This window comes from Dysidea avara, chromosome 6, assembly GCF_963678975.1.
Source record: "Dysidea avara chromosome 6, odDysAvar1.4, whole genome shotgun sequence".
NCBI classification, from domain to species: Eukaryota; Metazoa; Porifera; class Demospongiae; order Dictyoceratida; family Dysideidae; genus Dysidea; species Dysidea avara.
In genome coordinates this window covers 9,352,276-9,367,548 of record NC_089277.1, presented here as the reverse complement: position 1 = coordinate 9,367,548, position 15,273 = coordinate 9,352,276, and the positions used below count along the sequence as shown (strand labels likewise).

At 38.4% G+C, this 15,273-nt stretch overlaps 1 long non-coding RNA gene across 1 annotated transcript in view; it reads right to left on the bottom strand.

Annotated features, from left to right (window-relative positions):
* Nucleotides 1-15,273, bottom strand: part of LOC136257486 (uncharacterized) — a 73,571-nt gene that overhangs the window by 49,005 nt on the left and 9,293 nt on the right. The window contains exon 3 of the long non-coding RNA XR_010702027.1: nt 1,655-1,998. This is a non-coding gene — a long non-coding RNA (uncharacterized lncRNA). The remainder of the gene's footprint in view (nt 1-1,654; nt 1,999-15,273) is intronic.

Genomic DNA, 15,273 nt, shown 5'->3' with positions numbered 1-15,273 from the left:
ATTGAAAGATGGCTTTCACACGTTTTATGCATAAGTCACACAAGCTTTTATTGTTTTGTCTCTTGTAGTTTTATAAAAATAATTCAGGTAACAAAGAGTCAATGAATTGTCAGTAGTATCATTTAAGAAATATCATACACACAGTGCATGAAACAACATTACTTTAGGGATTATATGGTGAATTGTCATTGGTCTCATCTTACCACACATTACACAATATTACTTTATTACTTTAGAATTACTCGTGAACTGTCAGTGTCTTTCGTGGGATGTTTGTAACTTCTGTTTTCCTGTTGTACTTGACTAGTAACCAGTTATGTTATGACATTGCTACACCACTTTTGGCACTTGCTCCATGTGTCATTCTATTGTATGGGTCAAACTAGATTAGGCTGAGTGTAATTGTGATAAGTGTAATAAGACATCTGAGTACACAATACAGTGTGAACATTATATGTCATTGTTTTGAATTGCATGTAGCAATTTGTCTGAAGATGTGTTTCAAAAAATTGATAGGGTCATAAGCAATTGATGGTTATATGTCACCAACAATTAGCTGGTTGGGTTATATCAACAAGTTCTCTGGTAGTTGTGGTAAATGAGATCATTGAATTTACTATCAACAAGGTACTACTGGATAGTATCATGGGTCATTCTTTCTTTTTACAAAAAGTGTAAAGTTCTCACTACCACAAACCAATTTCACACATCATATCATATGGATACATTAAATTCTATTCCACCACAATAAATTCACCAGTATAAATGAGTAAATGCAATCTACATTTATATATTTTTAAAGTATATGCATATTTATAACACACACGAGGCATACCATGTGCACTTTGCAGTTAATGATTGATATATTTAATCCAACTTGAGACCAAGGGAAAAGCAATAGCATAAAAGGGAAATGGTTAATGTTAAAGTTCTGGCACTGGCAAACAGACCCTTGAATTTGTGGCAACATCTTCTTTTGTATTATTCTGATTATTAATGTAGTCGGAAATTTTTGATTTTTGAAAATAAGTTCTTAATTGTAAGTTCAAAAAAATATTTTCAAAACAGATACTCTTTACCATGCTGCACCTTAGGTATTAACTAGAAGGATTCGTAAACTCTGTACACTATTTAATGGGAGGAAGCTAATGTTGTTTATGTAGGCTGCTTAGAATATTCAGTTAAGCATAAACATCCATCTGGCTTTGGTAGAAATGCATCTAGTGACAACTTGACATTGTATACATAATTACTTTGGTACCACCTTACTAATGTGCAAGACCTCAAAGTTGGTACAAAAAGCACAGTATAGCTACACTTGATGTGTTAAAGATCCTGAAAGAGTGTTCTAACATTAAATTGTCAAAGGGAAAAGTAGTGGTAGGAGTTGAGAGGTAGAAAAATCTCCTTTCTTGGTCACTACATCAATATATACTTAGTTGAAATTAAATGAAAAACTGACACCTGTTGTGACATGTGTATTTTTAAATCATTTAACAAATAATCACTGAAATAGACATGCAATTCCTTTAATTGCCTAATGCTATCAACAATAGAATTACTTGGTTAGTCTTTAAATATATACAGTATTCTAGTGTTTTCATGCACCACACATGCATACTTCTACATCACCACGCACACACTAGTAACTCACATCTGGGTTGTAAGGTTAGATTGGCCACTCCAGTGCATCAGAGTATGTTGTCACAAAGTCTTGCATAAACGGCATGCTGTACTTTTCCATATTTAATCTTCATTCCTCAACATTATTATCAACACCTGTAGTGTGGAACCACCAAGCTTTCACCAACACAAGTACACAATGCAGGCTCTAATGGCATGCACATACAAAGGCCTTGGTCATGTCAGGATTTATGGCTAAATATGCTTGGTAAAAAGAGCGGTCCTTGTCCTTGTTGCAGTGATCGTACATTCTTCTTTCTACCTTCAGTTGTCTACTAAGATCAGTTGCAATTATGCACCTCTTTCAGAAGACTTCTGTGTATAGAGCCATGAGTGAAATTTTACTATACATGCGTCAACAATTAGATTAAATGAAGGCATTACATCTTATATTATATAGGTTGTGTATCATTCACATACTAATGTTGAGCTCCACTATCCTGATTGTAGGGGTTGGTGTGGGATTTGACCCAATGAATAAGCTTTATATTACATTGAATTTCACCTGAATTGCTTTAGAGTACATTCGTATATGGAGAAATAGGAGTACGTTTATATTTTATATACAGTTGATTAACAAAAATGAAACTAAATCTAAAGCTCACAATAACTTGCCAACCCGTGTAAGAAACAATAGGTACATATTATGATATACCATCACTGCTTTAACACTGTACAGACACTTTCACAGAAAGTTTAATGCTTAGCTTTTATACTGAAATAATGTAACCACAAAGTTCTACACATATGGCATATGCAGGTACCAATCAAAGTATATCATATTAAGTTCAGTTATCACAAATCCAGTCACACTTATGTTTTGAGATGAACTATTTTAAATCAAAAAACAGGTGCTACGAAAAATTACATATGTTTTAATTGCTTCAGTAAACATAAAAATACTCAAATTAAAATATCTAATAAACCACCAGATTTGGTTCTTCATGAGAGTTAGAATATCTTTGTTTTGTTTATGCTCCATAAAGCAAATATGAGTTATGTGTGTTTATATTTAATTATGTAGCATTGAAATGTAACACTATCATTTAAACTTGAACAGCCTTCTTGCTTGAAAGCATGGATGGATATAGGCCAAAATTGTACTTTGACTACAAGTTCATGAAGTCCCAACTCCATATCCTGAAAGTCCCAACTCCATATCCTGTTGCACTTGTGACTTATGAGTGTCTGTAAATTATTTTCCATATAGCCATTGTACAAATCAATTGTCTATCTCCTCCAGCTGTCTGTTTGTCTTCAGCTACATTTCACCAGAACAGTACAAGAAGTGTCTGCAATCACTACAGAAAATATGGGTGATACGTGTAAGAGCTACAGTACCACCACAGCCATAGGAAAGCCGTATCATGCTATCACAAATTAACACTTGTCAGCGAAAAAACTGAAACACAAATGAGTAAAAAGGTAAGTCCGTGATGTGAGTGCTGTATGTACTACAGTTGGCAAAAAGGCACATCTCTGGACAAAGCAACCTCAAGCAGTGTAAATCTATAGCCTTATCCATTGTCAAGTTAAACTTGGCTAAAGGCAACGAGCAGTTAGTAGAAACTTCAGCTTAATAGGAATTTTTTAAATTGAAATTTGTTGGAAAGATTTTCTGAAGGTATTTTTGGGCTTGATTATGCTTAACCAATATCACCAAGCTGCTTTGAAGGAAAAAATGAGACTGTTTTCAGGTGATCTCTTCAATATGCCCATTACCACTACATGTTGTGATTTGTGTATGTGTGTGAGGTCCCCTAAGGACCTTTACAAAAATTATGGAAGAAATATTTGACAAAGGAAGAGGCATACAGTTTGTCAAGGTTTCCACTGTACTTACAGTAGTACATGTGAGTAGTGATTGTGGGGGTTTTAGTTTATTTCACGTCTAAACAACACACAGCACATATTTTACATGTTCCTTAGAGAACTTTGCATGTGTGAGATCAAAGGAAAAGGTGTACTTTAAATTTCATAAAGCACACTCTCAGCCGGCCAACAGCTTCATCGACCACAAAGAGTACTTTATTGCACCGCAAAGAGTGCTTTATTCGTTCAATAAAGCACTCTTTGTGGTGCAATAAAGCACTCTTTGTGGGCAATAAAGCACAGTTGCCCACGTGCTCCAGTACAGGTTAATAGCCTTGCCATGCTGAGTAATCAATCACCCCAGCCAATACAAGTTCTACCACTGGATTGCTTTTATAGACATACAAAATGCTTCGATGATGGGTGGGAGAAGGTAACATTGCTGTTACAATTGTTAATGTAAACGGACAAGTCCTGGAGATATCACAGAAATATTTCACCATGTAACTCACAATAAAATCGATTGTGGGTTACGAGCAAAGCCTGCCAAAATACGTGATGAACATCTACTATGTCAAACTATGGTGAAATACGTGTGAGTTACTTTGTTAAACTAGTTTGTGTGCGTTCAGACTGCTAATAGTTTGTGCAACGCGTGCTGATTACGAGTCCTAGTGTATGGTGAAGCTACACGACTAGAAAGTTTAAAAGCATAGCCTTGCTTGTGCTATATGAAAAATGAAGTACTTGACCGCGTGCCTCGTACTTTATTTTTCATATAGCACTTGCGGCTATGCTTTAACATATACATAACATACCCCTAGTCCAGACCTATAACTAGTCATCACAACAGTGATATCATTCAAGTAGACAGGATACGATGACTATGATGTACACAGAAGATTTCAATATCCAAATTGTGTAGAGATTTAACTTTGTAGTTATTTGATAGACAATACTATATAGTTATACAACGGGCACAAGTGTGTTTATACAGACAGAGCACAAGTGCACGTTGTATAACTGCTATGTACCACTCACATAATAGGTGGAAAGATCTAATGCTACAGCTACATTTCTTTTATAAGGTAGAAAGCTGATATCGATTGTGATGCTATAAAACTAGCAACATTATTACATACGTATCAAGCATGGCCTTGACCATACAATCACATGGCAACGCCACAATCGATTGTTATGGTGAGTATCAATCAGAACAATATTATTTTAAAAAGCGATTTGTTAAGGTGGAAGCTTTGATCAAACTAGTAAGGTATGTAACTACATTTATATATATGTAAATAGAGTTTTACCTGCCATGTTTACCTCTTTGATCGCCATAGGCTGCTTTTAGATCGCATGTATAACATAGTAGTGACATTCCCTGCATGGCCCCACAATCGAATTTCGCATGTTAGGTTATATAAGAATTAGAGTAAATAGTGTAGCATCTTGCCACCTATTAGGTGAGCTGTCGTAGCGGCCTTAGCCGCCAGCACTTGTGCAATGTAGCACAAAACCACAGCCAGTGCAATATAAATATATTGCACTGTGGTCAATGTATTATAAGTTATAATGCACTTGCTGCGGTTAGTGCAGCAGTGCTATATACGAATTATAGCACTCGATGAGCCTTTGAACTGCCCACGCAGAGTGGTACATAAACAAGCTACAAACTGTATAATATAACAATGAACAATGTTACAAAGTAGCAGTTTACAGGTACGATTAGACTTTGGTGTAGCGACATCGCGTAAAAATTAAACATACAATTTCATTACTCAACAGGCTAGCACTTTTTATTATAACCCAGACATAGATCAAGCACTTACTTCAAATGCTTGAAGCACATCTCAAGCACTTGCAAAAGTGCAAAAGTACAAGCACAACTATGAACTAAATACCAGCACAAGCACAAATGCTGCAAAATAACAAATGCTTGCGAGCACTTCAAAGCTCTTCAAAACAAGTGCTCTTAGTGCTTATAAGCACAAGTGCTGAAGTGCTTGACCCATGTCTGTTATAACCTAATAAACATCGCTATCCTGAAGCGATCATCTCAAAGTCTGGTTTGTATGCATTTGAGCAAGTGCACATGCGCATATTAGCATGAGGTCACTGGTTTGACATGCCTGAAAGTAGTACTCTAACCTATATAATCCTTGTCCTTATTGTTTTGCTTCAGTAGTAGTGCAATTATAACTTTGAAGAATCATCTACAATGGTTGTTGTTGACCTTCTGAAACTGTGTAACGACATCATTTTACCTGCGTGAGGAACCAGTTCCCATTCATTTGAGGGTGTGATTGCTACGGGATAAGTGCAGAGGCTACTAAATCCAGATAGCTGGCCAATCAAAGTTTCAGTTCTACAATCCAAGAAGTTTCGAAGCTACAAAGCTACAAAGTGGCAACAGCAGAAAAATCAATTTGTACAGTGACAATATGAAAAATAAATGACACATGTTTAAATAAATGGTAATAACTTCCGAATGCAGTCCTCTACTGAGATGCAACATACACGATCGGATTCTCCATGAACAGTCGAATCAATTGCTGGGTTAGTTTTGGCTTCTAGGAACCAGGGCAAACGCAAAAATGTGAGAAAAAAATGACAAGGAACCGGGTTGATCTGAAGAACAGCTTGGGTTTACTTTTATCTAACCAATACTGCCTCATCATCAACAGGGAAAAGTGAGGCTGGTTATAGGGTGATGTTTTTATGGGCCACGCCCTTTCTTTTGTGCTCTCTACTATACAGTACTCACCGCAGTGCTTTAACTGGTATATACGTACAGTACAACACTACTGTATGTTTAGGGATTACGTAGTTTTGGGCATCCCTACCCTTCAAAATCACCTGAAGAACAGCCTCGTTTTCCTTCACAACAGCTTGGTGGTATTGGTTAAGCATAACCAAGCCCAAAAATGCCTTCAGAAAATCTGATTCTATGGAAATTTTTTAAATTCCTATTTATCTGAATTTCTACTAACTGACTCACCAACTAACTCATGCCTTTGTGCAGCACGTACAGCTTGACAATGGATAGGGCTATATGCTTAGATTTTTAACTATTTGATGTTGCTGCGTTCCAAGAAGTGCCTTTTCACCATAGTAGTGGGACAAGGAATGACTGAGGAAGACTAGCTATGGTGTATGTGAGTAATGGATAGTTTGTACAGTGGTATGGAGCATGCACAGATCAAAGGCTCCCATTTGTAACACAGAAGCCAGAACAAGGCTAATATTGGCTACCACTGAGTGCTGTGTACAAGGAACGGTTTTACTCACTGATTACTGTCTTGATGGTTAGTTAATTCAATGTTAGCTAGTTTATTCAATGGTAGCATGTTAGCCATGCACGGGTGCAAGGTGCCGTCATCGATTCCAGCCATTGTACTGCTTCCCATCATTTAGACAGGTGTAACTGATGTGTCTGATATTCATCGTTGAGTGGTGCAGTGCTACAATAGTCTTGGTTAGCTTAATTTATTGGCAAATGAGTGTGTGGTATACAGATACCGACTCAGCCCAGTGGTTGTACTGCTTCCCTTCACTCAGACACGTGCAATGTTATGTCTTGAGCAATTTTACCTCCTTGATGTATTATTCTTGTATTATGACTTCCTGTGCTGATCTGCTGTTTGGTTTCGTTTGACGTCTTTGAACTATTTAGTGGCCAGACTGTGTGGTCAAAAGGAGGTACTTAGCCATGTTACAATTATGGTTTACAACTGATTTGTAACATTGGTGGCAGCCTTTGATCTTCCCACGCACCATACTACAACATTATATACAATCAACTTGTGTATTTACACTTATGACACTTGATGTACTACTAGAAGTACAATACAACATGGTATACGACTAGCATACAACATTACAAGCTCTTTTATCAAAAAAGTACAGTGTACAATAAATGACATCTTGGGTATATTAAGCTTAAAACTATATCTAGGCTTATATCATGATATATATATCTAATCCAAAACAGCCAAGCTGTAAAAAAACAGTGCAGCCCTCAAAACGGCTATGGTGAAAAAAGATGTGAAATCCAAGGTGGCGGCCAAGAAATGGCTGTGATGGTAGGTTAACCCTTTATTACCGAAGTTTTTTTTACAAAACTGCAAGTGTGAAAACTTTTATGGCTTGTGTGAACTGTGTGCGGTACGAGTGGACCCCACCCATTAATTAACCCATCAAGCTATATACCGTTTGATAGCCATCTCTCTCTTCTACCAACACAGCTAGAATACTTACAGATCACACACACAACTCACGCACTATGAAGCGAAGAAAGCGTATCTTCTCCGTATCGCCATGGCATTGAAAGATGGGCGCCGCCATCTTACTAATCAACGCAATGACATCATCTATATATTAATTCTCTTCGCCCACGCACGTGTTTTTCGAGCACTGATCCGTCATTCTTGGTCGGATTTCAATTGGATCGGTACCATTAAATTCTAGAATTTGAGACAAATCTTATGATGCAGGATTGGTGGCGATTCGTTGAACTACGGAAAATACCCTTTAAACCACCGTAACTACCCTAGGAAGACACTAATTCGTCCATAACTTTCATGAGACCCTTATCGGGTTACCAGCCTTCCCCATCCCCCAGCCTACACTAGACTTTTCTCTCCCCTGTGGCCGACAGAACGAGAAACGTTAAAATCGAGGTCATAAAATTTTCAAACACAAACTCCTCCCAGGTTTTTCCCCCGATTAGCTTCAAACTCGCTAAATCAACTACCCGTCCAAATCAATGTGTCATAAGGTGGTTTTCGTGTCTATCATTACATGCTAACTTTGGTTGCGAGATACTTATCACTGTCAATGGCCATTATAAGTTTACGATACGCGTATACGGCATCCTGGTATACACGCGTTGCCAATAGAAATCAGATGACGTCACGGTTATAATTTAATATCTCAAAGCTTACAGTGAGATAGGATCAATCACTTTTTCATCATTTAACCAATCACATCAGCGAATTTGATCATGTGATCTGGTGTGTACGCTATCATCCGGCAACTAAAAAAAATTTTTTTATCACACCCACCAGTATAAAAGGAGAGTTTCGTAGTGGGTGTGGCAAGTATACGAGCTATGATCGGGCTACTTGACAGTGTACAGAAGGAAGACTCGCAGGGTATACACACTCTGCACCCTGCTGTGCTGTCCACTACAAGGATAGAGAAGTGTCAGCTACTGCGACACGAATGCAAGCATGACAGGGACTACAGACAGACCTAAAACGGAGGATTACCAGCAACACCACTGTAAGGGAGAAGGAAACAGTCGTAGTAGGGGTGGCAATTTAACGAGCTATGATCACTCCAATTAGGCTACCTAACAGACTACACAAGGAAGATTCGCCATTATGAGAGATACAGAACGGAAGATTACGTTCAACTACTCTAATAAAACATACATCTACCTTACCAGGCTTCGAATCGTGGACAACATCATGAAGTGACTGTTACAGTCTTCAATGTGTAGGGAGACATAAGATACGTTTTCATTCCTTGGTAACTCCACAGGGACAGCTGAAACTTCTAGAAGCTCTATTACTTATCTCTGTTGAACTACCCTAATAGAACATACATCGCGATATCTACCCTAATAGAACACACACAACCTCTCTACCAACAATCAATCAGTCAATCTCTTTAGAGTAACCACTCTTCATATGAAGAATTCATCTTGGTAATGCACCTTGATTCAGAAAGCAACAAAAGAACTCTTCTCTATCCAAATCCACATGGTTGTGTTGACCTTGCTCAGTACAGCTGATCATGCGATAAGTAAACATTACACTACCATGAGTAGGATGTAGAAATAAAACTACAATTCAGTTACTCAAATTGACTACATAAATATACAAAATGAATGTGCCAAATGCAAGTTGAATTAGAACATAGCTCATTGTGGTGATGCACCAACTATTGGTAAATTGATCCTCATACCACACTCAAAGACTTTGTTAGTTCATGCAACATCATCAAAGTTGAGTACATCCCTGCCATTCAAAACTAATCTTTTTCATGGTTGTAATGGGACACATCTTGATACGCCACCTTCATGAGAACTGTGTTCTGCATGAGTACTGTACAGATGTGCAGAAATTCCAGTGCACAAAGCCACCAACATTATAACTCACACACTGCCACACACAATTGAGGAAATTATGTATGCACATCAGTAGCTATGTGTAATCATGTCTTTGTTGGTATGTAATGATGTGAACTCCTTGCTCATTAGTAATGTTCAAATTTAAGTGCATTCACACAATAGGACATAACAATTGTCTTAGTATCACGCGCATTTTGCGCGGGTACCACTAGTACTATTTATTTTTAGAATCCTTATCACGTGGGGAATGGAGTAATTCTAACTAAAGCCTCCTAGTAGCAGGGAGAAGGCGAACATGGAGTTTTAAACAGGTATTATTGTTTTGTATACACTATTTTATATTGCCAAGTGCCATAACTTGCCCATGCTTCTTCCTATCGCCGAACGGTAAACTTCATTAGAAGCGCCCAGTCCTTCTGAGCAGTTTGGTAGCAATTTCAGCTTCGTTGCCTCTAGGAAAAAGGAGTTATGGCTCCGTCTATAAAGGGAACTCGTTATGGCAATATATTAGCCATTCGATAATAAAGGGTTAATGGTAAAAATTTTAATAACGACAATTCAGGTGAATTTTTGTGCCGCTTGGTCTTGGCAAAAAATTCACCTAAATTGCCGTTATTAAAATTTTTACCATTAACCTACCATCACAGCCATTTCTTGGCTGCCACCTTGGATTTCACATCTTTTTTCACCATAGCCTTTTTGAGGGCCGCACTGTTTTTTTTTACAGCTTGGCTGTTTTGGATTAGATTTCATTTCTTTTTGTATTTGTATACCACCAGCCGGCTTTGGGACTTTTTTAACCTGTCTTTTTTTTCTTTACCACAGAAAGAAGAAAAGATGAAGCAGATGTGCTTTAAATATTTCTGATTTTATCATAAATGTACAAATTATATATATAATACATATATTTATTACAGAACTCTCCATGGTGGTTTCTTTGTAACTGAACACTCTACAAGGTGACTTCTTCTTGATGCCCTCTCTACAGGGTGAATTGTTAGTAGCTGAATAATCTACAAGGTAACTTCTTCTAGCTGATCTTTCTACAGGGAGATTTGTTTGTAGCTGAACTCTCTACAGGTGATTTGTTTGCAGCTGAACTCTCTACATGATGGTTCTTTGTAGCTGAACTCTCCTACAAGGTGACTTGTTCTAGCTGATCTTTCTACAGGGAGATTTGTTTGCAGCTGAACTCTCAACATGATGGTTTCTTTGTAACTGAACTCTCTACAAGGTGACTTCTAGCTGATCTTTCTAGAGAGTGATTTGTTTGTAGCTGAACTCTCTACAGGTGATTTGTTTGCAGCTGAACTCTCTACATGATGGTTTCTTTGTACCTGAACTCTCTACAAGGTAATTTCTTTTAGCTGATGTCTCTACAAGGTCACTAGTTTGTAGCTGAACTCTCTACATTATGATTTCTTTGTAACTGAACTCTCTACAAGGTGACTCCTTCTAGCTGATCTTTCTACAGGGTGATTTGTTTGTAGCTGAACCCTCTACAAAGAAACTTCTTCTAGCTGATCTCTCTACAGGGAGATTTGTTTGTAGCTGAACTCTCTACAGGTGATTTGTTTGCAGTTGAACTCACTACATGATGGTTTCTTTGTAGCTGAACTCTCTACAAGATAACTTCTTCTAGCTGATCTCTCTATAGGGAAATTTGTTTGTAGCTGAACTCTCTACATGTGATTTGTTTGCAGCTGAATTCTCTACATGATGGTTTCTTTGTAACTGAACTCTCCACAAGGTAACTTCTTCTAGCTGATCTTTCTACAGGGTGATTTGTTTGTAGCTGAACTCTCTACAAGAAATCTTCTTCTAGCTGATCTCTCTACAGGGAGATTTGTTTGTAGCTGAACTCTCTACAGGTGATTTGTTTGCAGCTGAACTCTCTACATGATGGTTTCTTTGTAGCAGAACTCTCTACAAGGTAACTGATGTCTCTACAAGGTCACTAGTTTGTAGCTGAACTCTCTATATGGTGGTTTCTTTGTAACTGAACTCTCTACAAGGTGACTTCTTCTAGCTGATCTTTCTACAGGGTGATTTGTTTGTAGCTGAACTCTCTACAAGGAAACTTCTTCTAACTAATCTCTCTACAGGGAGATTTGTTTGTAGCTGAACTCTCTATAGGTGATTTGTTTGCAGCTGAACTGTCTACAGAGGTATGTTCCTGAACCATTGTTGGTAGGTTTCAAAAAGTAGGTTTACTAAAACCTGCCAAAGATGGCTTGTGAACATACCTGGAGCGAGGCTCTACATGATGGTTTCTTTGTAGCTGAACTCTATACAAGGTAATTTATTTTAGCTGATGTCTCTACAAGGTCACTAGTTTGTAGCTGAACTCTCTACATGATGGTTTCTTTGTAACTGAACTCTCTACAAGGTGACTCCTTCTAGCTGATCTTTCTACAGGGAGATTTGTTTGTAGCTGAACTCTCTACAGGTGATTTGTTTGCAGCTGAACTCTCTACATGATGGTTTCTTTGTAACTGAACTCTCTACAAGGTGACTCCTTCTAACTGATCTCTCTACAGGGAGATTTGTTTGTAGCTGAACTCTCTACAGGTGATTTGTTTGCAGCTGAACTCTCTACATGATGGTTTCTTTGTAGCTGAACTCTCTACAAGGTAACTTCTTCTAGCTGATCTTTCTACAGGGTGATTTGTTTGTAGCTGAACTCTCTACAAGGAAACTTCTTCTAGCTGATCTCTCTACAGGGAGATTTGTTTGTAGCTGAATTCTCTACAGGTGATTTGTTTGCAGCTGAACTCTCTACATGGTGGTTTCTTTGTACCTGAACTCTCTACAAGGTAATTTCTTTTAGCTGATGTCTCTACAAGGTCACTAGTTTGTAGCTGAATTCTCTACATGATGGTTTCTTTGTAACTGAACTCTCTACAAGGTGACTCCTTCTAGCTGATCTTTCTACAGGGTGATTTGTTTGTAGCTGAACTCTCTACAAGGAAACTTCTTCTAGCTGATCTCTCTACAGGGAAATTTGCTTGTAGCTGAACTCTCTACAGGTGTTTTGTTTGCAGCTGAACTCTCTACATGATGGTTTCTTTGTAGTTGAACTCTCTACAAGGTAATTTCTTCTAGCTGATCTTTCTACACGATGATTTGTTTGTAGCTGAACTCTCTACAAGGAAACTTCGTCTAGCTGATATCTCTACAGGGAGATTTGCTTGTAGCTGAACTCTCTACATGTGATTTGTTTGCAGCTGAACTCTCTACATGATAGTTTCTCTGTAGCTGAACTATCTATAAGGTAACTTCTTCTAGCTGATGTCTCTACAAGGTCACTAGTTTGTAGCTGAACTTTCTACATGATGGTTTCTTTGTAACTGAACTCTCTGCAAGGTGACTTCTTCTAGCTGATCTCTCTACAGGGTGATTTGGTTGTAGCTGAACTCTCTACAAGGAAACTTCTTCTGGCTGATCTCTCTACAGGGAGATTTGTTTGTAGCTGAACTCTCTACAGGTGATTTGTTTGCAGCTAAACTCTCTACATGATGGTTTCTTTGTAGCTGAACTCTCTACAAGATAACTTCTTCTATTGATCTCTCTACATGGTAGTTTCTTTGTAGCTGAACTCTACAAGGTGATTTCTTCTAGCTGAACTATCCCTTTCCATAGTTGCATGAACTCCCTATAAGGTAACTTTTTCTAGCTGATCTCTCTACAGGGTGAATTGTTTGTAGCTGATCTCTCTACAGGGTGACTTGTTTCTAGCTGATCTCTATACAGGTTGCTTGTTTCTAGCTGATCTCTTGAATTCTCTTCAGGGTGACTGCTCTATTATGATGACTGCTCTATTAGAGTATCTCGATCTCGCACTTGCTGCACCAAGTTGGATTTCGTGTTATAACTCCGTGGCTTTAAGTCTAATTCTTCTACACCATTGAAGAGCCTTTCTAAGATGATTACTCCATCTATACAGCGATTTTCAAAGCATTCCCCCCTAGCTGTTTATCTGGTAGGCATGGCAAGTAGCCATTTTTTATTAGCTAATCTCGATTGCATAATTGTTACATACTGTTGGTTTTTTCGTTGTATCTTCCTGGTTTTTAGCTCGATTTCTTTCAAACCACAAAAGGTTTGAGGTTCAATAGTTAACCTAAGTACCCAACGATTTTCAGCTTCTTCCCATACGCGGTATACCCTGTAGGCGTGACAACATATTGGTGTTATTTTTCGTAAATAATCAATCATAACTCTTTTCCTGTTTATCGTATCCTAGCCAAAGTTGGTAAAGAGATGCGCCTTTATACCCTCCTTCTGTGTGCCAAATTTTAAGGCAATCGGATATAGCATTCGCGTTTTATAGCAGTTTTTGTAAGTGTGCGAAAAGAGGAAGAAAAATAAGAAGAAAAAAAAACACGAAGAAACTAAGCCAATTTTTGAAGTAGCATATCTCGGGAACGCGTGAAGCGATTGCGCTCTAATTTGGAATGTGGAGTGCTGAAGGTGGAGGGAGTGTCCACAGAAAAAATCGTCTAGTTTCATCAAGGCAGCACAGAGCTATGGAGGTGCGAAAATTGCGTTTTCTTTCTTCCTGTCAATATACTATGGGTGTTGCGCGCCGGCTTCTTGGGCCACACGACACACTACCGTGTGTCTTGATATATATATATATATATATTATATAGTTATACAACGGCCACGAGTGCTCTGCCTGATATAAACGCACGAGCCTGAGGGCCGTCAGGCCCGAAGGCAAGTGCTTTTATACAGGCAGAGCACGAGTGCACGTTATGTACCACTCACCTAATAGGTGGGGAGAGTCTCACAAGACAGCTGTAACACTTATAAAGGCCAGGTTTCTAACATCGATTGTGGGCAACCAAGCCAGACATTGCGATGACGTTCCCCCTGCAGACACCTGAGATATTGAAAGCTAGTATGCTATGGGTTATATCACTAACCTGCATTCGCTGTTCGACTCTCATCATGTAGTGCTCAGCATGCCAGTGTGCCATATAGACTAAGCACCAGACCAATCACCATAGTGATTCTCTCGAGCGAAAAAAAGCAGCTAAATAGACGGTTTAAGTAAACAAAACCTAACTACTAAATGATACTAGTCTAATTCTTACTATTCACACTGGCTAAACTCGAGTCTGGTGGCATGACAAAACTGGTTCCCACAATCGAACGTAAAGGTTAGTATTATTTAGAATATATTTGTTTTATTGAGTCATTGTCGAAGTGGACTACAGTTTAATCTGGGCTAAGATGGTACCAGACTAGTAAGGTGTATAAGTACGTTTATATATATATATATGTAGACTAGAGTTGTGGCCACCCGCATTGGCTTTTTCGATCGCCATTGGCTGCTTGTAAACATTATACGTATTGGTGACGTTATGGCCCACAATCGACCTTTACATGTCAGGCTATAAAAGAATTCAAGTGATCTGTGAAGTGTCTTTCCACCTATTAGGTGAGGTGTCGTAGTGGTCTTCGCCACCGGCACTTGTGCTATGCTGCACAAAACCGCAGCCAGTGCAATATATGTATATTGCACTGCGGTCGGTGCATTATAACTTGTAATGCACTCGTTGTGGTCTACAAAACCACAACCAGTGCGTTATAAGTTATAATGCACTCGCTGCGGTCTGCAGCAGTGCAAT